At 37.4% G+C, this 27,174-nt stretch overlaps 1 long non-coding RNA gene across 1 annotated transcript in view; it reads left to right on the top strand.

The window, feature by feature from the left end:
* Window positions 1-27,174, top strand: part of Gm30667 (predicted gene, 30667) — a 119,684-nt gene that overhangs the window by 19,483 nt on the left and 73,027 nt on the right. The window contains exon 3 of the long non-coding RNA NR_166207.1: window positions 26,400-26,479. This is a non-coding gene — a long non-coding RNA (predicted gene, 30667). The remainder of the gene's footprint in view (window positions 1-26,399; window positions 26,480-27,174) is intronic.

The following is a 27,174-nucleotide window of genomic DNA, read 5'->3' as shown; positions in this document are numbered from 1 at the left end:
TGCAGTTGCCAGCCAGACACACTGCTAGGTTCTCACACTGAAATCTGTGTATGAGCCATGAAAGGCTCATGCTCAGAGCCTCTTTTGAGCTCAAAAAAGAGCACAGCTCAGTACCCTTTGCGATTTGTATTTCACTTTTCCCTGTCTCTTCTTTATTTTCCCCACCAAATTTCTTGTCAAATTAACTGAGGCTTATTTACTTTTATGGATGCCTTAAGTCTTCAAGTAATGCTTGTGCCATGTATCTTTCTTCTGTCCTAGGGAACCATCACTGGGATCCTATGTGATCTCCATGTCTCAAAGCCCATCACACTTGGTAACAAAATTGCAGGACTATGAGTAGGTGTAATGTCTTTGTCTTCTGAACAAATACCACTTTTTTTTTTGTATATGCAATGATTTCTATGCAGGTATCTTCCATTATTTCTCATGGTGGCACACATTCTTGGTTGATTTAGGTAAATTTCTATCAATATACCAGAATGTCCAGTTATCAGACATGACTCAAACAGAACTACAGAACTTACTAACATCCTGGGGTTCTATAGATATTTTTAGTTATTAAAACTTGATGAATTTTCTTTGTTTTATTCAGACATTGTCTCTAAGTGTAATCTTGTCTGTCGTGGATCTCTCTCTCTCTCTCTCTCTCTCTCTCTCTCTCTCTCTCTCTCTCTCTCTCTGCCTGTCTCTGTATGTCTCTCTATGTGTATGCATCTCTATCTCTCTCTGTCTCTCTCTCTGTCTCTGTCTCTCTCTGTCTCTTTCTGTCTCTCTGTCTCTGTCTCTCTCTCACTCTGTCTCTTTCTGTCTCTCTGTCTCTGTCTCTGTCTCTGTCTCTCTCTCTGTCTCTCTCTCTCTGACTGGCTTCAACCTCTTAGAGATCTGGAGGCTCTGCCTGCCAAGTGCTAGAATTAAAGACTTGTGCCACCACTACCAGGAGCTTGCTGATTTCTTATATCTGTTTGATGTACCATATCATTCACATTTTTATAAAATGAATTAAAATCCAGATAATAGTAAAATTAGGAAGTAATGCTAAAAATAGGAGTAGCATCAAAGTTTCTTGGTTGCCACAATAGCCGTTCTCATATTCAGTTTTTGTCTACTTTTCTTTCTATACATTATCAAATTGTGGTCATTAAAGGAAAGGGTTTTTAAAAATGTTTTTATGTTAATTTTTATTAGATATTTTCTTCATTTACATTTCAAATGCTATCCCCTTTTCTAGTTTCCTCTCCGAAAGTCCCCTATACACTCCCCCTACCCTGGTCTGCAACGCACCCACTCCCACTTCCTGGCCCTGGCATTCCCCTGTACTGGGGCATATGATCTTCCCAAGACCAAGGGCCTCTCCTCCCATTGATGGCCAACTAGGCCATCCTCTGCTACATATGCAACTAGAGACATATCTCTGGGGGGGGGGGTACTGGTTAGTTCATATTGTTGTTCCTCCTATAGGGTTGCAGACCCCTTTAACTTCTTGGGTACTTTCTCTAGCTCCTTGATTAGGGGCCCTGTGTTCCATCCAATAGATGACTATGAGCATTCACTTCTGTATTTGTCAGGCACTGGCATAGCCTCTCAAGAGATAGCTATATCAGGGTCCAGTCAGCAAAATCTTGCTTGCATATGCAATAGTGTTTAGGTTTGGTGGTTGTTTATGGGATGGATCGCCACGTGGGGCAGTCTCTGGATGGTCCTTTCTTCAGTCTTGGCTCCAAACTTTGTCTCTAACTCCTTCCATGGGTATTTTGTTCCCCATTCTAAGAAGCAACAAAGTATCCACCTCTTGGTCTTCCTTCTTCTTGAGCTTCATGTGTTGTGCAAACTGTATCTTGGGTTTTCTAAGTTTCTGGGCTAATATCCACTCATCAGTGAGTGCATATCATGTGTGTTCTTTTGTGATTGGGATAACTCTCTCAGGATGATATCCTCTAGATCCATCCATTTGCTAAGAATTTCATGAAATCATTGTTTTTAATAGCTGAGTAGTACTCTATTGTGTAAATGTACCACATTTTCTGAATCCATTATAAAGGTAAGGTTTTAGCCACAGTTGATCAAGGCTGCACTGCTTGAACATTTTGTAATGGGCATATGGAATTTCCTTACCACTGAAGACATTATAGTCACTCTAGACAGCCTAATTTCAAAATATTCTTTGTTGTGGATACTGACTCTGAGAAATATATCATAGTTTGTAAAAGAGCTTTGCAAGCAGCTAGAGTTAAATGTTTGCTATACACATGGTATGGTGACTCCTTGCAATATGGGTTAAGGGGGAATGGATTCTAGAATATTAAGGCTTGTGCTCTTGGTGAAATAATGCTTCTGATTTGATAAAAAAAGAAATTATCTTTATTAATGAGTCTTTAGTGTTACTTCATTTGTCTCAAGGAAAGAGAGACCTGATGATTAACAGAATAGCATTTAATGCTGGAGTAAAGAGACCCTACATTCAGACCATGATCTGAATCTCTTTATGTAACTAGCAACTGTGCTATATACTGCTTTTGTTTGAGAAAATTATGGACTCCATTTCTAGCCATACAAAGAGATTTATGTACACAAATGTTGAGGAAAGGATGATCACTTTGTAATTTCATATGTAATTCTAGTCACCAGTGCTAGGGAATGTTGTCAAATATTTCTGAGAAAGCTCACACTGTCTCTGTAGGTTGATTAGATGAGCTCTTGTGCGTTGGAAACCTGACTACTTTCCAACAACTTGATTTCACAAATGGAAAAACAGCATCTGTTTTCCCGCAGCTTCACATATGGCGATCATTGTTGCTAAGACAAGCAGAAGCAGGTAGTCCATGTGACTGTGCCCCTCTGGAGTGCCGCAGCCTCCTGGGACCAGATTACACTGGTCTGCTGTGAAGGACTCTGACTCCCTAGGCAGCAGAAAGTACATATTTAATCAACATATGCAAAACATCTCTATGAACAGCAAATTACAGAGAAAATAATCAAATGCAGTATTTACCACCTCTCTGTTTACAGCGGGCTGATTTGGAAAGCTTTGCCTCATGCCACACACAGCTAGTATGACTGCTAAGGAAGAACATCAGCCAGTTGCTTGCAAAGTTAAAATAGCCAGACTACTTGTTTATGAACAAGAAGTAGGGTGGAGACTAGAGAGAAGCCCTATACAATTTGACTATGCAGTACTCTCTCTTTATAGATGCTTTCTTGTGTTTTACAAAAATATATATACATTACATATAAAATTATATAATCAATGGCCCATTTTTAGGGGAGAGAGATTATGAAGCTGAGCTACAAATCCCATTTGTCCCTTCGAAGATCAGTGTTTGTTTTAATGGTCAGAGGATTAGCAGCAACAGAACTAAGTCCCAGAAGAATCTAACTGCCAAGTATCTTACAAACTGACTCTCTTCTCTCCCTATATCCCCCCCTCCCTCTTCCCCTCTCTCTTCCCTTCCCCTTCCTTTCCTCCTTCTCTGTCTCTCTGTTTCTCTCTCTCTCTCTCTCTCTCTCTCTCTCTCTCTCTCTCTCTCTTTCTCTCTCTCTCTCTCTCTGTGTGTGTGTGTGTGTTCCTCTTTTAAATTGTTCTTCCAATAGAGTCAATCCTGATTTGAAAGAATTTAATCACATATATTTCAAAACCTTAGCACGTCAGGAGAAGTCTTAGATTCTTTTGAATGTAGGAATACATAAACACACAGTCTTTTATCAGAAACTGCTCAGCAGAGCCCTACACTAGCTCATAATAGATTAGAACTAGAACATCTGAAAGGGCTCAATGTTTATTATGTTAATTTGGAGTTCTAAATTACAAATTGAAAATTTTTTGAGACGTCTTTTCTTGGACATCAATCAGCTTTATCCTAAAAACTCAAGGTGATGATAAATTTGGAACACTGTAGCCTTTTTGGGGGGTATTTGATTACCAAGAAATATAAGAATAAGGTAAAAACAGAAGGTAGAGTGTCAGAATGAATGTTATAGAAGGCATATGAGTCAAAAAGAAGTCACAAGGAAGACAGTGGAGGCATCTTAGTCCTTAACAATACTAAGAACTAAGGATCCCACAGAGATGGAGGGTGAGTGAGGGCGGTACCTGCCAACTTAAATCCATGCAGTTCATACAACTGAGATGTGGAGATGTTGAATTTAATGTGACTCGAAATAGCAGCACGGCGAGACCCTTCAGGAAGGTACTTCCCTGTGAGCACTGTACACGTAGTTCAGTAGCTGGGAAGAATCTGTGCTCAGACTACAGTCACCCCAGAACACACCTAAGACTCTTTGTCTTGGATATTTTCCCTTCATCAGTTTGTCCCTGTTCCCTTCCTTGTTTGTTTAGTGAAATGGGGTCTTTTTTTTTTCTTTCCATTTTTTATTAGGTATTTAGCTCATTTACATTTCCAATGCTATACCAAAAGTCCCCCATACCCACCCACCCCCTCTCCCCTACCCGCCCACTCCCCCTTTTTGGCCCTGGCGTTCCCCTGTTCTGGGGCATATAAAGTTTGTGTGTCCAATGGGCCTCTCTTTCCAGTGATGGCCGACTAGGCCATCCTTTGATACATATGCAGCTAGAGTCAAGAGCTCCGGGGTACTGGTTAGTTCATAATGTTGATCCACCTATAGGGTTGCAGATCCCTTTAGCTCCTTGGGTACTTTCTCTAGCTCCTCCATTGGGAGCCCTGAGATCCATCCATTGGCTGACTGTGGGCATCCACTTCTGTGTTTGCTAGGCCCCGGCATAGTCTCACAAGAGACAGCTACATCTGGGTCCTTTCAATAAAATCTTGCTAGTGTATGCAATGGTGTCAGCGTTTGGATGCTGATTATGGGGTGGATCCCTGGATATGGCAGTCTCTACATGGTCCATCCTTTCATCTCAGCTCCAAACTTTGTCTCTGTAACTCGTTCCAAGGGTGTTTTGTTCCCACTTCTAAGGAGGGGCACAGTGTCCACACTTCAGTCTTCATTCTTCTTGAGTTTCATGTGTTTAGGAAATTGTATCTTATATGTTGGGTATCCTAGGTTTTGGGCTAATATCCACTTATCAGTGAGTACATATTGTGTGAGTTCCTTTGTGAATGTGTTACCTCACTCAGGATGATGCCGTCCAGGTCCATCCATTTGGCTAGGAATTTCATAAATTCATTCTTTTTAATAGCTGAGTAGTACTCCATTGTGTAGATGTACCACATTTTCTGTATCCATTCCTCTGTTGAGGGGCATCTGGGTTCTTTCCAGCTTCTGGCTATTATAAATAAGGCTGCTATGAACATAGTGGAGCATATGTCCTTCTTACCAGTTGGGGCATCTTCTGGATATATGCCCAGGAGAGGTATTGCTGGATCCTCCGGTAGTACTATGTCCAATTTTCTGAGGAACCGCCAGACGGATTTCCAGAGTGGTTGTACAAGCCTGCAATCCCACCAACAATGGAGGAGTGTTCCTCTTTCTCCACATCCTCGCCAGCATCTGCTGTCACCTGAATTTTTGATCTTAGACATTCTGACTGGTGTGAGGTGGAATCTCAGGGTTGTTTTGATTTGCATTTCCCTGATGAACAAGGATGTTGAACATTTTTTCAGGTGCTTCTCTGCCATTCGGTATTCCTCAGGTGAGAATTCTTTGTTCAGTTCTGAGCCCCATTTTTTAATGGGGTTATTTGATTTTCTGAAGTCCACCTTCTTGAGTTCTTTATATATGTTGGATATTAGTCCCCTATCTGATTTAGGATAGGTAAAGATCCTTTCCCAATCTGTTGGTGGTCTCTTTGTCTTATTGACGGTGTCTTTTGCCTTGCAGAAACTTTGGAGTTTCATTAGGTCCCATTTGTCAATTCTCGATCTTACAGCACAAGCCATTGCTGTTCTGTTCAGGAATTTTTCCCCTGTGCCCATATCTTCAAGGCTTTTCCCCACTTTCTCCTCTATAAGTTTCAGTGTCTCTGGTTTTATGTGAAGTTCTTTGATCCATTTAGATTTGACCTTAGTACAAGGAGATAAGTATGGATCGATTCGCATTCTTCTACATGATAACAACCAGTTGTGCCAGCACCAATTGTTGAAAATGCTGTCTTTCTTCCACTGGATGGTTTTAGCTCCCTTGTCGAAGATCAAGTGACCATAGGTGTGTGGGTTCATTTCTGGATCTTCAATTCTATTCCATTGGTCTACTTGTCTGTCTCTATACCAGTACCATGCAGTTTTTACCACAATTGCTCTGTAGTAAAGCTTTAGGTCTGGCATGGTGATTCCACCAGAGGTTCTTTTATCCTTGAGAAGAGTTTTTGCTATCCTAGGTTTTTTGTTATTCCAGATGAATTTGCAAATTGCTCCTTCTAATTCGTTGAAGAATTGAGTTGGAATTTTGATGGGGATTGCATTGAATCTGTAGTTTGCTTTTGGCAAGATAGCCATTTTTACAATGTTGATCCTGCCAATCCATGAGCATGGGAGATCTTTCCATCTTCTGAGATCTTCTTTAATTTCTTTCTTCAGAGACTTGAAGTTTTTATCATACAGATCTTTCACTTCCTTAGTTAGAGTCACGCCGAGATATTTTATATTATTTGTGACTATTGAGAAGGGTGTTGTTTCCCTAATTTCTTTCTCAGCCTATTTATTCTTTGTGTAGAGAAAGGCCATTGACTTGTTTGAGTTAATTTTATATCCAGCTACTTCACCGAAGCTGTTTATCAGGTTTAGGAGTTCTCTGGTGGAATTTTTAGGGTCACTTATATATACTATCATATCATCTGCAAAAAGTGATATTTTGACTTGCTCCTTTCCAATTTGTATCCCCTTGATCTCCTTTTGTTGTCGAATAGCTCTGGCTAATACTTCAAGTACTATGTTGAAAAGGTAGGGAGAAAGTGGGCAGCCTTGTCTAGTCCCTGATTTTAGTGGGATTGCTTCCAGCTTCTCTCCATTTACTTTGATGTTGGCTCCTGGTTTGCTGTAGATTGCTTTTATCATGTTTAGGTATGGGCCTTGAATTCCTGATCTTTCCAGAACTTTTATCATGAATGGGTGTTGGATCTTGTCAAATGCTTTTTCTGCATCTAACGAGATGATCATGTGGTTTTTGTCTTTGAGTTTGTTTATATAGTGGATTACATTGATGGCTTTTCGTATATTAAACCATCCCTGCATCCCTGGAATAAAACCTACTTGGTCAGGATGGATGATTGCTTTAATGTGTTCTTGGATTCGGTTAGCGAGAATTTTATTGAGGATTTTTGCATCGATATTCATAAGAGAAATTCGTCTGAAGTTCTCTATCTTTGTTGGATCTTTCTGTGGTTTAGGTATCAGAGTAATAGTGGCTTCATAAAATGAGTTGGGTAGAGTACTTTCTACTTCTATCTTGTGAAAAAGTTTGTGCAGAACTGGAATTAGATCTTCTTTGAAGGTCTGATAGAACTCTGCACTAAACCCGTCTGGTCCTGGGCTTTTTTTGGCTGGGAGACTATTTATAACTGCTTCTATTTCTTTAGGGGATATGGGACTGTTTAGAAGGTCAACTTGATCCTGATTCAACTTTGGTACCTGGTATCTGTCCAGAAATTTGTCCATTTCGTCCAGGTTTTCCAGTTTTGTTGAGTATAGCCTTTTGTAGAAGGATCTGATGGTGTTTTGGATTTCTTCAGGATCTGTTGTTATGTCTCCCTTTTCAGTTCTGATTTTGTTAATTAGGATTTTGTCCCTGTGCCCTCTAGTGAGTCTAGCTAAGGGTTTATCTATCTTGTTGATTTTCTCAAAGAACCAACTCCTCGTTTGGTTAATTCTTTGAATAGTTCTTCTTGTTTCCACTTGGTTGATTTCACCCCTGAGTTTGATTATTTCCTGCCGTCTACTCCTCTTGGGTGAAATTTCTTCCTTTTTTTCTAGAGCTTTTAGATGTGTTGTCAAGCTGCTAGTATGTGCTCTCTCCCGTTTCTTCATGGAGGCACTCAGAGCTATGAGTTTCCCTCTTAGAAATGCTTTCATTGTGTCCCAAAGGTTTGGGTACGTTGTGGCTTCATTTTCATTAAACTCTAAAAAGTCTTTAATTTCTTTCTTTATTCCTTCCTTGACCAAGGTATCATTGAGAAGAGTGTTGTTCAGTTTCCACGTGAGTGTTGGCTTTCTGTTATTTTTTTTGTTATTGAAGATCAGCCTTAGTGCATGGTGATCTGATAGGATACATGGGACAATTTCAATATTTTTGAATCTGTTGAGGCCTGTTTTGTGACCTATTATGTGGTCAATTTTGGAGAAGGTACCATGAGGTGCTGAGAAAAAGGTATATCCTTTTGTTTTAGGATAAAATGTTCTGTAGATATCTGTCAGATCCATTTGTTTCATCACTTCTGTTAGTTTCAGTGTGTCCCTGTTTAGTTTCTGTTTCCATGATCTGTCCATTGGTGAAAGTGGTGTGTTGAAGTCTCCCACTATTATTGTGTGAGGTGCAATGTGTGCTTTGAGCTTTACTAAAGTTTCTTTAATGAATGTGGTTGCCCTTGTATTTGGAGCATAGATATTCAGAATTGAGAGTTCCTCTTGGAGGATTTTACCTTTGATGAGAACGAAGTGCCCCTCCTTGTCTTTTTTGATGACTTTGGGTTGGAAGTCAATCTTATCAGATATTAGGATGGCTACTCCAGCTTGTTTCTTCATACCATTTGCTTGGAAAATTGTTTTCCAGCCTTTCATTCTGAGGTAGTGTCTATCTTTTTCTCTGAGATGTGTCTCCTGTAAACAGCAAAATGTTGGGTCTTGTTTGTGTAGCCAGTTTGTTAGTCTATGTCTTTTTATTGGGGAGTTGAGACCATTGATGTTAAGAGATATTAAGGAAAAGTAATTGTTGCTTCCTGTTATTTTTGTTGTTAAAGTTGGCATTCTGTTCTTGTGGCTGTCTTCTTTTAGGTTTGTTGAGGGATTACCTTCTTGTTTTTTCTAGGGCATTGTTCCCGTTCTTGTATTGGTTTTTTTCTGTTATTAACCTTTGAAGGGCTGGATTCGTGGAGAGATAATGTGTGAATTTGGTTTTGTCGTGGAATACTTTGGTTTCTCCATCTATGGTAATTGAGAGTTTGGCTGGGTATAGTAGCCTGGGCTGGAATTTGTGTTCTCTTAGTGTCTGTATAACATCTGTCCAGGCTCTTCTGGCTTTCATAGTCTCTGGTGAAAAATCTGGTGTAATTCTGATAGGCTTGCCTTTGTATGTTACTTGACCTTTTTCCCTTACTGCTTTTAGTATTTTATCTTTATTTAGTGCATTTGTTGTTCTGATTATTATGTGTCGGGACGAATTTCTTTTCTGGTCCAGTCTATTTGGAGTTATGTAGGCTTCTTGTATGTTCATAGGTATCTCTTTCTTTATATTTGGGAAGTTTTCTTCAATAATTTTGTTGAAGATGTTTGCTGGTGCTTTGAGTTGAAAATCTTCATTCTCATCCACTCCTATTATCTGTAGGTTTGGTCTTCTCATTGTGTCCTGGATTTCCTGGATATTTTGAGTTAGGATCTTTTTGCATTTTCCATTTTCTTTGATTGTTGTGCCGATGTTCTCTATGGACTCTTCTGCACCTGAGATTCTCTCTTCCATCTCTTGTATTCTGTTGCTGATGCTCAAATCTATGGTTCCAGATTTCTTTCCTAGGGTTTCTATCTCCAGTGTTGCCTCACTTTGAGTTTTCTTTATTGTTTCTACTTCCCTTTTTAGGTCTAGTATGGTTTTGTTCATTTCCATCACCTGTTTGTATGTTTTTTCCTTTTTCTGTAAGGACTTCTACGTGTTTGATTGTGTTTTCCTGTTTTTCTTTAAGGACTTGTAACTCTTTAGCAGTGTTCTCCTGTATTTCTTTAAGTGATTTATTAAAGTCCTTCTTGATGTCCTCTACCATCATCATGAGATATGCTTTTAAATCTAGGTCTAGGTTTTCGGGTGTGTTGGGGTGCCCTGGACTGGGCGAAGTGGGAGTGCTGGGTTCTGATGATGGTGAGTGGTCTTGGTTCCTGTTAGTAGGATTCCTACGTTTACCTTTCGCCATCTGGTAATCTCTGGAGTTAGTAGTTATAGTTGACTCTGTTTAGAGATTGTTCTTCTGGTGATTCTGTTACCGTCTCTCAGCAGACCTGGGAGACAGATTCTCTCCTCTGAGTTTCAGTGCTCAGAGCACTCTCTGCTGGCAAGCACTCTTACAGGGAAGGTGCGCAGATATCTTGTTTTTGGACCTCCTCCTGGTCGAAGAAGAAGGCCCAAAACAGGGCCTCTCTCAGAAGCTGTGTTGCTTTGGCAGTTCCCAGAAGCTGTCAGCTTCTGTGGTGCAGACTCTCACCTGTGCAGACTAATTTCCTAAGTTCTGCTGAGTCCCGGAACCAAGATGGCGACCGCTGCTGCTGAGGCTGAGGCCGCCTCCCAAGCCAGGCGGACACCTGTCCTCTGGTCCAGATGGTGGCCGGCTGTCTGCGGCCCGCCAAGGGTGCTGCCTCAGCAGCTCTGTGCTTCTGCCCGTCCCAGAAGCTGTCCGGTTCTCTGGCGCACCCTCTAACCTGTTCAGACTAATTTCCTAAGTTCTGCTGAGTCCTGGGACCAAGATGGCGACCGCTGCTGCTCGAAATGGGGTCTTAATACATAGCCCATTTTGGTAAAATATACAGTGCCATCCCCAAATCTGTGATTCCTGTTTCTACAGTCAATGGAGGTATTTAAATGTTAGAGAATTCTAGAAAGAAATAATCCCCAAGTTTTAAATAATTTTATACTGTTACAATTGTTTTGTTTTTCTTTACTAAATTTTTATTGTATTAGTACTTTTATTATCAGAGGTCTGCATGTATAGGGAAAAACTATAGCATATATACTAGAACTGTCTGATCTTTCATGGTCTGTGGTAGGGTCTCTGAAGGTACGTCTATTTCCACTGCCATGTGGATTTAAGACACCTATTTCTCTTCTTTTTAAAACAAGTGTAGGGGCTGGAGAGATATCTCAGTGGTTAGGAGCACTCACTATTCTTACAAAGGTCCTGAGTTCAGTTCCCAGCAACCACATTGTGACTCACAACCATCTGTAACAGGATCTGGTGCTTTCTTCTGGTGTGTCTGAAGACAGTGACAGTGTACTCAATACTTAGAATAAATACCTCTTTTTTAAAATAAATAAATAAAATTTGTAATTTTTTATACATATAAATGCTTGCCTGCATGTGTGTATATGCACCATGTGTGTACAGTGCCCATGGAGACAAGATGTATGTATCAGATCTCCTGGAATTGGTGTTACAGGAGATCATGACCTGCCATGTAGGTACTGCAAACAGAATCACAGTCCTCTGAAAGAGTAGCAGGTACCCTTTACCCATAAGCCATCTCTCCAGGGCCAATAAGTCTATTTCTTGATCCTTCTTAACTGTATATTGAGAAGAAATAGTGAAATAGTGTAGTACCTTAGAGACCCAAGGAAAATAACATTTCCAGGTAGTTCTACAATCACATATAACTGAATGCAGGGCACCTGAAATTTCTATATAGTTTAATTTGAGCATTGTACAGTCAGTAGGAATTATAGGACCTCAGAAGTAGAGTTAACAGATTCTACTCTAGAGTCAATCATTTAGTCATTTATCCAATCAACCACCGATCAATCATTTGTCAAGTCACTGCTTGCCAGATTCAATCTTCATTTGGAAACTGAAGATGTGAAATTTTTTCTGATGAATACGTTAAGGATCAAGGTAGATAATGTAAGACTTGAAAATAGACATTTTAGGGTCTTGTGAAATTTTTACAATAGGGCTAGTTGTATTGCAGGCATATAATATAATTCAATGGTAGTTTATAGAGCTCATGCTTTGTGGTCCTGGAGATGCAAAGATGATTGAAGCATATTATGACATATCTAGATGTTAGAAGTGAACAAAGTTAATATAATTGACTGAAAGTGTAAAACCAAGATCAACAGTTTAGCAACATTAACAGAATATATATATATATATATATATATATATATATATATATATATATATATATATTGTCAATCCAGAGATTTTTTTCTTCTGTGTTTCAGTGAAAAACCTTAAAGTCAACTAAATTACCTTTACTTAAAAGAAATAGTTCTTTCTTGGATACTTACAAGTTTGGTAGTCTTAAGTGTTTTACTCTCCCAAAGAACTACATTTATGGTGAAAACTGGGGGAAATACATGAGTTATAATAATGACTCAAATTTTTACAAATATCTGCAAAGGATGGCTTGCTATTTCCAGCCCTAGGAAGGCCACTGAGCCATTCTCCTGTTTTTCTCTTGAGCTCCATTGTGAGGCACCTCTGCGTAATGATCTGCCCAGGAATCTACTAGCCTATTTTAGTAGATACCACTGTATCACCAAGCAACATCCCCCACCTCCCAAAAAAGCTTGCCAGTGCCAGAAAATCCAGACATGTCTAATTTTTAAGCCAAATAACTCCAAAGATATGGTATTATGTCATTCTATGGAAGCTGAACCTCAGAAACCAAATTAGTCTTCAAACTCTATTTCTTCCCGAGAATGTTGTGCTGAAGAGAGCTTCACATGGAGCAGCTACCATCACTTTTTTCAAAAAGAGGAGTGATGTCTATGTTATCACTTTTTCATTACTTACCCTGGGAAACTCCACTTAATGACTGTGGGTCCCTCTTATCTTCCATAGTGTAGAAAAATCAATAGCTCTGCAGTCAACATATTTGTTCTACTTCTACAAGCTTCATCAGGTGTATTGTGAAACACAGACCTTACCTGGCCTTTAAGCTCTGGAGCAGAGTCCTTGGTGTAAACAGAAGGTTCTGTCACATGGAAGAATTTTATGTAGACACATAGGTGTTGTGTATCAGCTTTGCCATTTACCAGGATCTGGCTAGTGAATGTAGTCCAATTGCCGAATCTCTCAGAACCTTATCTTTTTTCCTACTATGAAGCAGTGCCAATTTCTCATAAGCTCATTGTACAAACTGAATAGGACATCAAATAGAAAATTGATCAGCTTGTCTGTCATAAGGGAATGTTTGGTATATGATAGATAGTAGTTCTTTCAATATTGTCCTTGTGTTGAATTAAATCACCAGAAAGAAAATATCAATACTTGAGTGTCATGAATGTTTGCAAGCAATTCCTTAGGAAAGTAAGAGTCTAGAAAAGTGTTCTCTCTGACCTAGACAGAAGGCATGCTTAAGCAGAGAAGGCTGGAGATGTAGATCAGTCTTCTGCAGTAAGGACACATGTACTGGACAGGCTGCTAGAGCTCTTTGTTGTGGTCTGGAACACAAACAACAGCCTGAGGACCCATGCCCAAGACAGACTGATATTCTTTGCTTTTGTTGTTTTCTCCAGGGACTATTCGCTAATCCCTCACCTCAAGTCAGGTTTTGCCTTCACCTTCTCTTCTTAGTAACTTGATATGTCATCTTCACATCCATCTTAGACACATGCGTTATTTATTTCTCTGTTTTTCTAATATCTTTTAACCTTGAGTGAAATGTAATTTTTAGTCATTTTATAATGAATATTTTAAACACATTTTGTATAAGCAAAAATGAACAGGGAAGTAGTAGCCATAAAGAAAAAATATGTTCAAATGTCTTCTATCTAGGAAAACTGAAATGAGACAAAGAAAAATTAAAATGTTGATGGAAAAATTGAGATCGGAGCTCTATCATCAAAGGGAAATGAAGCTTGTAATTTAACAATCAAGAAGAATAAACACATCAGAACAAAATGCTTTTGTTTATAAAATAAAAAGTATCAAGTAAAAGAAAAGCAATTACTAAGACCAAGCTTTTCTTGTAATGATGACTATACCTCCGTATTGCCAAATATATAAATAAAAATGGAAATTCCAGCTAATGATTTTTAATTATTCTCTTATAACTGATGCCAAATAGATATTAACAAACAGCGGAATGATTGACTGAATGTTTTGCTTTTCATCTGTATGCTTGGTGTCATGTAGATAAATACTCAATCTAAAAAGTATATTAAGAAATTGTAGAGCAAAACAATAATCTGTTGAAGGAATTATAAAGGATTTTTAGAGACTCTGTCTTTACAGATAAATACCATGGAGAAATTTCCAAATCAACACACCAATCTGCACATTTAGCATCATTTTTAGCTCTTGCTTGTGCTTTTTCTGCATTATTATGCCTTTCTTGAAATCTTAATAGTCTCAGTTTTCTCATACTTAAGATTTAATATCATTTGTATATATTCATTAATTAAACTCAAAATGCAGACAGAAAAACAAAAAAAGTCTTTAAACTGTGATCAAATATTTTCAGTAAAGCACAAATAATAAAAACAACTGCTTATTAACATGAATTGCAAAACAGAAAACTGCATATATAGCATGTGCATATAGAATATGAATATGTACATGATGTGTAAGTATATGAAAAATAGTTTGGATCATGGATTCAGCTAAAAAAATGTATTAGTAAATATTATGTCTGAGATCTCTTTGTTTGAAGCACTGAAAATTTCATTTTGGAGGAAAAAGAGAAGCACTAAGGAACACGAAAACACTCTTCTTCTCCTCCTCTTATCCTTTCTGCCATTGCTGCATTTCTTGGGCAAGAAGTCCTTAGGTGTAGAAGCTAAGATGTCCTCCTTACATTTCACCCTTCAGTGTCATTCACACAATTTTTATTGGTAGAAGATTTTGAAGATCAGAATTTACATTTACTTGTGAATTTTCCACCACGAATGAAACTAGGCTCAATGAGGTCCTTCCTTTTTCTACTGTTTTAGACACCAACCCTCCTTATGTAGCATGGACTAATTTTAATTGTGTCATGAGTTGGCTAACCTTACATTGGTGATGCCTCAGCCTCAGTCACATGAATGCGTGTGACTAGGAGTGAGTACTACTACACCTCACTGAGAAAAATTTGAATATATTAAATATGCTTAAAATGAAAATATCCAGAAACTCTACAGCAATATGCAGAGTCACTTCCCAATGTTATGCCCCAACTGCAGATCTTGCATCCATTTGTGCTTGGCATTGGTGTGCTTTTTTGATCTAAATTTGCCAGGAATGTTACTGGTAGTTTAAGGAAAATGAACTGTATTATTTCTTCAGCATAAAGGAATGGTGTTATGAATAGGGTGAGAGAGGGTGATTGAAAGCACAGATGCTGACTCCTGTCAGTGTCGGCTACTTTGTCTTTGCTGTGGGGGAGCTACGCAGGCTGTCAATCTCTCTGGTGTACCACACATTTTATATTTACTATAGGTGTCTTAGTCGCTTTTCAGTTGTTGTGGTAAGACACCATGACCAAGGTATCAAGAAAGAGTTTGCTCAAGTCTTAGAGTTTTAAAGAGTTGGAGCCTATGACCATCATGGCAGGGGGCATGGCAGCAGGCATGGTGCTAGAGTAGTAGCAGAGAGTTTATATCCTGTGACAATAACCATGAGGTAGAGAGATATAATCAGAAATGGCCTGGGTTTTTGAAACTTCAAAGTCTAACCCCAGGGATACACCTCCTCCAATAAAAGCACCCCCCCCCCAATCTTTCCCAAACAGTTCTACTAACTGGGGGCCAACCATTCAAGTACACGAGAATATATGGAGCTATCTCATTCAAACCACCAAAATAGGAAATCCACAATTGTAACAGCCTATTTTTGATAATTATTACTGAGATAACTGATTTATAACAGAAAATGTTTATTTTACCCATAGTTTTTATCCATGATTGATTAGTTCTGCTGATTGTTTTCTTAATAGTGAGGCAATACTATGCCACGGGCCTGTACTGAAGCTTTGTCAGCTCATATTTGAAAGTAGGATACAGATTCTCAAAAGGCTCAATTCTTCAGTTTTCTCATAACTCTGTCGAGGGAAGTGTTTTCTACTTTGATGTACGGGTCTGGTGTTTTGTTGTTTGCATTTGGTGATTATGCAAGTTGTTTATAGTTTTATGGCAACACTTTCTGTTTTTAATTTTTTTCAAATATCTTCTAATTATCTCAGAGGTATAATTTTTTTAAAAACTGAGGCTTCCAGGAGCAGAGCAGAAAGCCAGTATACTAGGCCACTCTGCTTCATGAATAATAGCACCCGGGTTGCACTTTTTTAGTCTTCACCAATACTATGCTTGTATACACAATTCAAATGGGATTATAAGGCATTCATTAGCTATGATTCCTTGTTTTCATGTTTTTTTATAGGAGAAATCAGAAAATGTATGACACTCGTAGTAATCAACCATGCTCTCACTAGACTAGGCTTGGACGTTGTAATCTCAGTAGGGCTGTCCGGATGCTGAGGCAAGAAAATCATGATAGGGTTACAAATACTAAAACAATGACTGAAATGTATGAAATAAGGAAAAAATAAAATCCTCCAGCTTTAATATGAATAATTTAATAATAAGCAAATATTTCCAAGCACAGCAATTAAAAGATGTTAAAAAGATGAAAAATACTAATCTTTACTAAGCTCTTGTTATAATCTGGCTATTCATTCTATGATCTAACTCTTTTTGTATCATATAAAATGAGAATTAAGAATTATTATTGATAATTAAATAATCAAATTTGAAGGCTGCTTTTTAAATAACTAGTATATATTTTAACCAATTTATAATTTTTGTTTTATAGATTTTTAACATTTTATAATAGTAGGAACATATACTTCTATTTCATATTATGTTACATAGTTTTAAGACCTCTTGTTTTAGTGTTTCTGCCTTCCTTCTATTTCTGTTCTGATCCATATTTTACTATGTCTAATAATTTTTTAGACATGAGTGATTGATTATGTATGTTTTAAAAACTTGTCAATATCTTGGCTATGCCACACTGTTATGAATTGTAAAAAAAACTCAGTGTAACTTAAGACAGAGTAACTTTTGATATTTTAAAGTATACATCTATGTCTGAGAATATCCATTTTCTTGGATTTTAAGAGAGATTATTTTCATATTTATTTATCTACCTCCAAGTATTTAAAGGTTTAAAGTGTGTGTGTGTGTGTGTGAGTGTGTGTGTGTGTGTGTATGTGCTGCATGCCCCAGAAGTTGATGTCTTTGTCCTTCTCAATCTAAGTTTTGATACAGGGTTTCTCATTGATCCTGGAGCTCAATGCTTATGCTGGCCAATGAGCTCAGGGAATACATCTGCTTCTGCCCCTTCAGTTCCGTGTTATATGCACAAATCACAGCCATTTTTAAAAATGTGGTTTTATGTTGCTTCTGGAGATTTGAACTCAGACCTTTATGATTCTGTGATAAGCGTTTTATCTCTATTGTTCCATGCATTTTATAGTCAATACAGGTAACACACACATATATTAATCAACTTCCCGTTATGTTAGTTAGAACTAAGACAATTGGGGGATAAAGGAGAAAGGTTCATTTCAGTACAATGAGCATGTTCCTGCTTCATGCTATATCTTTTTAGTACATGTTTACCTTTAATGTTAATGTTTATTTATAATAATTCATACAATCTGTTTAATTGTTCTTTCATTCCCCTTTTTTTGGCAACATTTTCTCATTTTAATCATTTATATTAACTTACATTTAGGTAAGCTAGAAGGTACCTCCTTATAATATTTGTAACAAATGCACAGAATATTTCCTGGATTCTCTTATACTCATATATTTGCTGTTATATTTACAGACCTAAATTACATCGTAAACTGTTCCTTACTAAGACTCCATTTCCTTTTACCTTGGGCTTAGGATAAGTCTGTGGTTACCATGATTTAGTTGTTTAATAAGAATCACATTGCCTCCTCATCCCCAAACCAGGCATGCTGTTTTCACAGTGTCATTCCCTAGAGGCTATTTTTTTTTAAGTCCTAAAGCCTCAGTTGGACAGACTTTGGTATGTTCCTTTTCACTAATATTAACTGTTTAATTATATGGACTTTGATCATGTTATTTTCTTTCTTTAACTCTAAAACCATGATTGGCATGAGAGCGGTATACTGAATTTCCAGGTGATTTTTTTTTCTTACTTTACATTCTTTGAGTACTTTATTTGAGTTCTAAGAACATGCCAAATTTACCCTCCTACTGAGAATGTATTTTCTGCATTGAAATTATAGTCTTCATGACAATTCCATTTTAAAACTACTCATTAATTTTAAAATAGATATACAATTTATGAATGAATTTTTGTATATGAAATTTACATGATTTAAAGCTTTCTTTCTGATTCCTAAGGCTTGTTTAAAGTCAGTCCGTGGCTCATTAACTGGTACATCTTGCTGCTCATCCCACGGACTTCTCAGATCTTCTACATCTGTTGTGGATTCCTTGTAGTACAGTGAGGGGCTAAGGACAGGGACATGAGTTAAATCATCAACTGAGACACAGAGGAGCCATTTAGACTTAAATGTTCTTGTGACAGTTAGTGTTCTAAAGGTTGGCTCAAGTAATGGTAAAATTAATTGACAATGTATAAGGAAAGACATCAACAGAGCCTATGAAAGAGCTGTGTAAGATTCTTTACCGTAGTAAGTAAAATCCTTAGCAATACCTTGACACTAGTCGTTGATATATAAGTATCACAGATTATTCCAGAAATGGAGGATTTATAGTTACTATAATACACTTGAAAATTAATGTAACTATGACCTTATTGCATCATGAGTCCAGAGAATATAAGGTAGTGGTTTTTAACTCGTGGGTTGTGACCCACCCCTTTGAAAGGTCAAACAGCCCTTTCATAGGGCTTGCCTAAGATCATTGGAAAACACAGATACCTCCATTACAGTTCATAGCAATAGCATAATTATAGTTACAAAGTAGGAACAAAATGATTTTATGATTTTGGGCATTGCCACAATATGAGGAACTGTATTAAAGAGTCATAATATTAAGAAGGTTGAGAGTCACTGATCTAGGACATGACAGACAGTCTAGCCAACTGGAAAATTTAATATTAACACCTTCAGCCTGGTTCAAAAGATGGACCTCTGTGATGAGGTACTTGACTCTACTAAAAAGGACTTGGATCCATTCCTCAACATCACAAAAACAATATCAATGAAAACCAAGCAAAGAAACAACACACTAGAAATCTTGTCTCTTCTCACATAGAACCAATAAGCTGTAATGTTCTTTAAACATTGTGATGCCAGCTGCAGGTTCCTCTGTAGGCTCTAGCCTCCCATGGCGAGGTGGTTTCCCAAGCTTTGAAAACATCCACTTTTAGCCCATTTCCTAGTCTACGTTTATGGTTCTTATATGTAGGAAAGAGGCTGAAATTGTAAAAAAAAAAAAAAAAAAAAAAAAAAGTAAGATTTTCACCCTTCTTCCTATGTTTACTGTGACCATTTGTGTTCCTTCGTTCCTTCTGGGGTGAGTATTTTCCAGTTTTAGGTGAGAGGAACACTGGCAGTTCCTGGAATTTACTGACTTTCTCATGTCTCACAGCATCCTTCCTGTGTCAGCCCTTTAGATAGTAAGATGAACAGAACTGACTCACATCTGCAAAGCTTCCTTAGCCAGTGCCCCTTGTGCTACCCGATAAGAACTAGGATGGCTAGGATCCAACAAAAGGGGAAAAAAGGCTCAGCTCAGCTAAGGTTATTTTAGTGGTTTTGTTTCCAAATATACAAAGGAGCCAAATGCATTTCACATACAGTGCCCTCCCCCCATCCCCCGCTTATATAAAGGAAAGACTTTGTTTTTAAAGAGGGGAAATCCACCTCTGAAATTGCAGAACACTGACACAGCATCATCTATCTTGGCAAAAGTTGACTGAGCAGATGATGTAGATCCACTTAACTTGGACTCAATCAAAGGCTTTGCTATTTTCATTTCACAGGCCAGATGTAGCTCATCATCGGTTGGAATCAATTCCAGAAGAGGTGTTAGAGTCTGGTGGTCCAAAAGAAAGTCTCTTCCAGGCACTGAAAAGAGCCACAAGGAAAATGAATATGATCTCCAATATCCCCACAACTGAGGTAGTCCAGTATTCAGCTCAGACTAAACAGTTAGATAAACTAGAAGAGACCCATTTTAGGATTCTCCAAAGTTAAAAAACTTGTAGTCTTGGCCACAGTGTCTACACACTGTTTTTCTGGGAATATGCCATCATATCAAAATGGATGGTGGGGTGAAATAAATTATCATGGGAAAAGATACTTGGGTTTTCAATAGATAAAACAAAAACAAAAAAACAACAACAAAAAAAACATTAGAAACCAAATACAAACTCAAAGCAAGGCTAACTAGGTTGCTTGAGTCATCTCTACTGACTAGAATCCACATACCAAATGCCTAACTGCTCCATCTTGTAGAGAAAACAAAACAAAACAAAACAAAACACCCCAAATCAAAAACCCAATCAAAAAGCAACAAAATCTCAAATGCTTAATTAACTGAATTAGGAGGAAATGAATCAATATTTTCTAAAGCAAATTAAAAATCATGAGGAATTTGTATGTTAATACACATTTCAATAGAGACACCTCATTCTCAGAACTGCAGGCTCTCCAACCTGATTTTTTTAAAACACATATTGAAGTTTTACAGATTAAGAAAATTAGATAAACTACCCTCAATGCATTGTTATTACCTGATAGGAAGTAGGACTGTAAGAAATTACATTTTTCACACATCTTGGGGAAAAAAAAACCCTCAGAAAAAAACAAATCCAACACAACTCTAGCAGAAATCTAATACAGAGAAAATACTCTATAGTTCCTCACAAGATAGAATGGCTTATATTCTCAATGAGAATTTAAAATTCTAACCACGTATCTGAATAGTTAAGGCTGCTGCTGGCATTATGGGTAGACTTGTGTCTTCCCACTTAATGATGAAAAGTAAGGTCTTGGTCTTATTGAATTAATACAGTATCAGTTGGATAGACTTTTAATCTAATGGACTTTCCCTTTTTAAAGAGAGTAACATCAGACTAGTATACAGGGAAAGTGCCATATGACAATTGGAGTTATGTTACTATAAGCCAAGTGCTGCCAGGGATAGAAGCAATGCCTGAGATAGATCCTGGTAACAATTCAGGCACTATCTTAATTTTAGACTTCTGGACTCTAACTCTGGCATTGACACATATTCACAGTCTAGCCACTCTGTTTGTGAAGCTTTGTTCATTATTAATTAGCAAAATATTAGAAATGAGAAGCTAAATGGAAGGCTTTGTAAGGTCTGCAAAAGGAGGTATAGTTGCATTTCATAGAGAAAGGACAACATAAAAAAGTTTGTTTTTTTTTAATTGAGGGACAAAGAATAATAAGTTAAAATGAAGTAGAGTCTCATGGAAACAGTACCACACCAATTCAAGATATACAGATTCCCCCAAAGGTACAATTCATTTGATTTTAATATTACTTTTGATTAGCCTATCAGTTACACATGTTAAGTGAGACATCATGTTATCTACATTTATGCAGAATGCAATAAGCACATGCAATAACCCCTTTCTCGTGAACTCCAATATGCTTTAAAATCCCCAATAATCATGAGACTACTTTAGTCAGAAAATGTCCAAGAGTAGTGTTGTGTGACACTGCTGAGTGTTTGTGAGAAAACTCCAAGGAAACAAGGGTCTTGTGATCTCAATTTCTTCAAAACACAGACTTGCTCTTGGAATGTGTTTTGTGATACTCCCAGGTATAGCAGATAGGAGTGGGTTTACTTCAGTTGTTCAAATGCTTCTGGAAAACATCTTTTAAAGGTGTGTGGCTTGTCCTTGTGATTAGACACTTTACTCAGGTGACTCTTTTTAACTCTCAGAGTATAACTTGCCTGATGCTCTGAATAAAGTGGACTATTCCATGAGACTTTAATTCACCTCATTTTTAGGTCATATTCTCCTAGGTTCATGCCAACAATTGGAGTGGTAAAACATGCTTTCCAGTGTATTTTCCCCCTTTCTGTATATGAAGAAGACCATCTGCCATTTGCCTTTCTGCTTGGCTTATTTCAGTTAATGTACATATTGTCAGTTTCACCAATTTTGCTGCAAACCAGAGGATTAAATTCTTTGTGGCTGACTTCACAGTGTACACATAACACATTATTCTCATCCATTCATTTCTTGCTTAGCACCTAGGCTGATCTTATTTTCTTAGCTCTTGTGCCATAGTAAAGACAAGCAAACTAACTTCATTTCTTTGGATGTAGGAAGTGGGATTTTATCTTGTGAGCTCTGCAAGGTTTTTGGTAATCTTTTGATTTATAGTTTAGCCACCAGACTTGCTGTTGAATAGCTCTTTAGATTTTTCAGTCCAGCTGAAGCTTTTAAGTATGCTTTCTTCCTCTTGGTATATCTTGGTAGCTTCCGGAAACTCCTATTTTAAGAGTTCTCTGTTTACCTGAAGCATGCCATGAATTTAGGCATGCTATTACTTCTACCTTGCACTCTTAAAAAAAACAGAACACTGTCCCTCCTGTGCCCCAGCCTTTTACAGTAAAATCTTAAAATGGCTGTGTTTTTGTTTCTCTGAGTTCTTTTTCTTTTCTCCCTCAAGTCTTTGGTATTTAGTGGTCTCCCCTTATTTGGGATTAAATATAAAATATCCTCCCTATGATTCATGTATTGTGGGGTAATTCAAAGGTTGATATCCCATTTTAAATCTTCTGGAACTTCTAATAGATGGGACTTAGCTAGCGGAAGTATGTTATTTGGGGTTGCATCTTGAAAAGTCTTAGCTGACCCTTGTTTTCTCCCTCCCTTTTTCTCTTTCCCAGCCCTTCCTCCATGATTCCTGCTGTAGTCCCTCATAAGTAAACTGTGATGTGATAAGGTGTTCTCACTGCCATGATGCTCTGCTTCACTGTGGTCCAGAAACAAAAGCGTTGATGGCACTTAAGCCATGACATAAAGTAACTCTGCATCCCATTATGTAGTTTAAATCAGTTATTTTTTCAGAGCAATGTAAAGATTAACAAAAATATCCCTTTACATAGTTTTTCTTTTGGTGGCTGCAGTCATTTGTGGTCAACTATGGTCCAAAAATATTAAGGAGAACATCCTAGAAATTATGTATTAAATAGTTTTGAATTATTGTCAAATGAATAGCAGGCAAAGCTAAAGTCCCATTGTATTTATTGCCTCATCACTCTCTTGTTTTCTTTGTCCCATTATATATGTCATCTCCTAAGCCTCCTGTTTTCTTTGCTCCATTGTATATTTTGTCTCTTCAATCTCTTGTTTTCTTTGCTGTGTAGAACTTTCAAATATACAATTCTTTGCATCAGTTTCTGATATTTTTCCCCTAGACACTGAAGTCATATCTAGCAACTACTTGCACATGGTTATATCTAAAAATATTTTTATTTGTTTTCCTAGAAATGTTAGAGTTTTTAATCTTATTGAAGTATTTAATCCATTTCAAGTTAATTTGTGTGACGTGAGAAAGAGCAATCTATTTTATTCTATATGTTGATGTCCAGTTTTCTAAGCACCATTTGTTAAAAATGTTGCTGTTTCTCTAACATATGGATTTTATCATAGTTTTGTTAAATGTCACATGGTGATACAATTTATTTTGGTTGTGTATACTATCCCTTGCGTGTGTGTGTGTGTGTGTGTGTGTGTGTGTGTGTGTGTGCCAATACTATACTGTTTCATTACTGTAGCTTTGCAGTATAATTTGAAATCAGGGACTTTGATAGGGTCTGGAAGCTGTGAAAAAGGTAGTTCTACTAATTTATTCTGCTGTGTCCAGTTATACTTGTTCCTAAAATATTTGCTGACATGAAACTGCACCCTTGCCTGTTCCTAATGGCTTATTCCACAGAGGCATGAGAACTTTGGATTTAGAGATAAAAAGTACAGTCTCTGGCCTTCCAACCTGAGAATCTCAGTTGTATTTTTTTCCCTAGGTGTTTTGTTTGCTGAACCCATTACTTGATTGTAGCAGCATAATGGGTCTCTTCTCTGGTGTCTCCTTGCTACACTGGACGAAGTCTCTGGTCAAATCTTTGGTTTTGCTAAGTGTCTACCAGCAGGCTTGGGAATCCTTCTCATGTTTTTCTTTTTTCCAGGAAACTCCAAATGAGGAGCCGCCTCCTTTTTGTTTTACATTGCTGAGCACTTTATGGTTTTGTTCATTCTTTACAAATCGAAAGTTTGGTATCTCAGGATTTCATCTGGTCTGACTCTGCTGTTGACCACTACTGTCCTTTGGCTTTCCACTGACTTCTCTCTTTCTACGAGCAAACCAGGTGATTTGTTTCAGATTCATGAAGATGTTGGAGGTCTCTAACATGCTATCTCTCCAGCACTCCAGGGAGGGCTCTAGTGTGAAGGAATTCATGTATCTTCCCCTAACCCCCAATAAAAGCAGCAACAATGACTCTTTAATTTAAGGTTTGCCTTCTCTCTTTTTTTCTTAACCTAGCTAAAGTTTTTGCACATTTTGCTTACCTTTTAAAAATATTTATTTTTACTTCATGTGTTTTATCCGCATGTATGTCTGTGTGAGGGTGTCAGATATCCTAGAAATGGAGTTAACAGACAGTGATGAGCTGCCATATTGGTGCTGGAAATTGAGCCCAGGTCCTGTGGAAAATCAGCCAGTTCTTTTAAATGTTGAGGCATTTCTCTGTCCTCATTTTGTTTGCCTTTTTGAGTAACTATGCCTGGTGTTGATTTTCCTCTATATTTCTTTCTATTCTTGGTCTCATTTCTGACCTCTACTACTTACTTTCTTATGATAGAAATAGATTTAGTTGTTTTATTTTACCAGGGTCTTTAAAGTACATGAAGATTAAGAAATTAATATTATCCTTTTCTGTAACATATATATAAACATCTGAATTTATAGATCTCCTCATTATTACTTCTTCCAGCATATTCCATAAATGTTGGTATATTTTCACTTTTGTGTTAAGATATTTTCTAATCTCCTTCATGATTACTCTGTAACCAATATTTTTTTAAAGCATATTGTTTAATTTATACCTATTTGTAGTAATTTTATTACTTATATGAAGTGGAAACTTTGGAAAGTTATGTCAAGTGATGGTTTGCTGGGGTACACAGGTGAAAGAATGTCTTTTAAAAGCAAATATGTGAAAGACTGTTTTCCTGAAGCAGAAACAGGTGAAAGAAGTTTGGATATAACAGGCATGTGAAAGGACCTGGGAGGAAGGAGTATAAATATGACCCCAGAGACAGTGGGAGATGAACACTGATCATTGGTTTGGTTTGCACTGCCTCACTATTCTTCACTAAAAACATTCATGTATGGGTTCACCTTACATAGCGTGGTTGAGCTCAACTTGTTGTAACATTGCCATTGAGAGAAACTTGCTCAAGAACTTCTGCGGAGGTTCCTGCTGCAGCTTACTACCTCGGAGGCCTTACTGAGCCTAGATTCTTAGGATTGAACTACAGCTGTCTGGTGTCTGCTTGCTGAAAAGACTGGACCGTGGCTGCTGGTTCGTGTCAGGGGTCTGGTCTGCCTTGAGGACTGGTCTGTTGAATCATATTTGGTGTTTGCTAAGGGATTGAACTGCTGCCAAGGAAGATCAAGCTCACCCCAAACACCTGCTGACCAGGTCCACTTTCCCCATATCCTAATAACCCTCTTTTTCTACTACCTCTGCTAGGTTGTGTGCTAGAGGAGAAGTTGAACCCTTATTAAAAGTTGGCTGTGAAAAATATATGCTTGCATTTATACTTACTTTCATCTATTTGGATAAGAACCAGTTTTCATGATTTGAGCCAGGCTTCCTAACAGTATAACATGAAATATTCAATGTGTACTTCAATAGGAAAATAATCTGACTTTGTGTGGTTTCCTGTATAGTCTATTAATTCCAATTGGTATGTAGTGTTAAGTTATAAAAATATTGGTATATATTTTTCCTAGTGATCTCAGACTGTTCTATCCTTTATTAAAAGATGGGTGTTGAAATCAGTAGAACTGCCTAGTTCTCATTTCCATTTGATTAGTGTATGCTTCATGTATGTAAGAGCTCTAATGTTTAATGCTGTATAATTGTTACATATAATTGTTACCAATGACCTGATCCTTTTTACATGCTAAGAATCCTTCATTTTATTTTAATATTTTAAACTAACATCTATAATTCAGCCATTTTTTTGTTCACCTGGTTTATTATTCTTGCAAGAAGCACTTTATCATTTCAACTTTTAACTTTATAGTCTGTTTCACATAGACAGGATACAATTAGATCTTTATTTTCTTCCTTTATTTTTACATGATGTGCTGTGCTTATGTGGATGCATGTGGCAGTAAACATGTGCATCTGTGTATGTGCACACATGAGGAGATCGAAGGTGATGCCGCAAATCATGCTCAAGCATTCTTCCAATTTATCACAGTGGGGGGCGGTGTCTCTCAGACAATCTCACGAGTTTTCAGGAAAAACTAGCCTTGCTAGCCAGATTGCGCAGTGACCATTTGCCTCTTTTTTTTCCACAGACTGAGGTTACAAAAAGGCTTCATGTCCATCCTGCTAATACACATGTTGTAGGGGCTCCAACTCAGTCGATGCTTGTACAGTAAGTGCATTATCCACTGGGAAATCTTCTCAGCCTTGATTTTGCTTTATAAATTCATCCTATGTGTGCCTTTTCATTAGTGTTTGATGCATTATTACTAATAAAGAGAACCTTGTTGTTCTTACATTATGAGTGTCATACCTCACTAATCTTATGGCATTATTTTATGAATATTTTGGTTTTAAAGTCAGTGTTCAGTGAAGATTGACATCATTTATAAATTTTGAAAAATTTTCAGAAATTATCTATGTAAAAGCTACAATTCTTTCCTCCTAAGCCTATGACTATATAAATAATTTATTCTGTTTTTATACATCCCTTATATTTTGATTTTCTCATCAACATTCATGTCTATTGTTAAAACCACTAGTGTTTTCAAACCTTTTATTATTCCTTTTTAAATATATATATTTTAATTGTACTATATATAACTTGTACTTTTCTATATAATTTCTTATTTCTATATAAGTTTACTGTATTTCCTTATTTGGACCACTTCTGGGTTTATTTTTTAACTAATATCTTTTATTAAAATACAATTATTTTATGTCCTTTGGTTCCCTATCCTTCTTCTAGCTCTTCTGGTGTCCAGCCCTCAACAACCCCATTCCCACTCAAGTTCTTGGATTTCTCTTAATTGTTCTCTCTCTCTCTCTTTCTCTTTCTCTCTTTCACTCTCTCTCTCTCCCTCTCTC

This window comes from Mus musculus, chromosome 3 (genome assembly GCF_000001635.26).
Source record: "Mus musculus strain C57BL/6J chromosome 3, GRCm38.p6 C57BL/6J".
Taxonomy (NCBI): domain Eukaryota; kingdom Metazoa; phylum Chordata; class Mammalia; order Rodentia; family Muridae; genus Mus; species Mus musculus.
The sequence above is the reverse complement of the archived record's forward strand: the minus strand, read 5'-3'. Positions and strand labels throughout refer to the sequence as shown.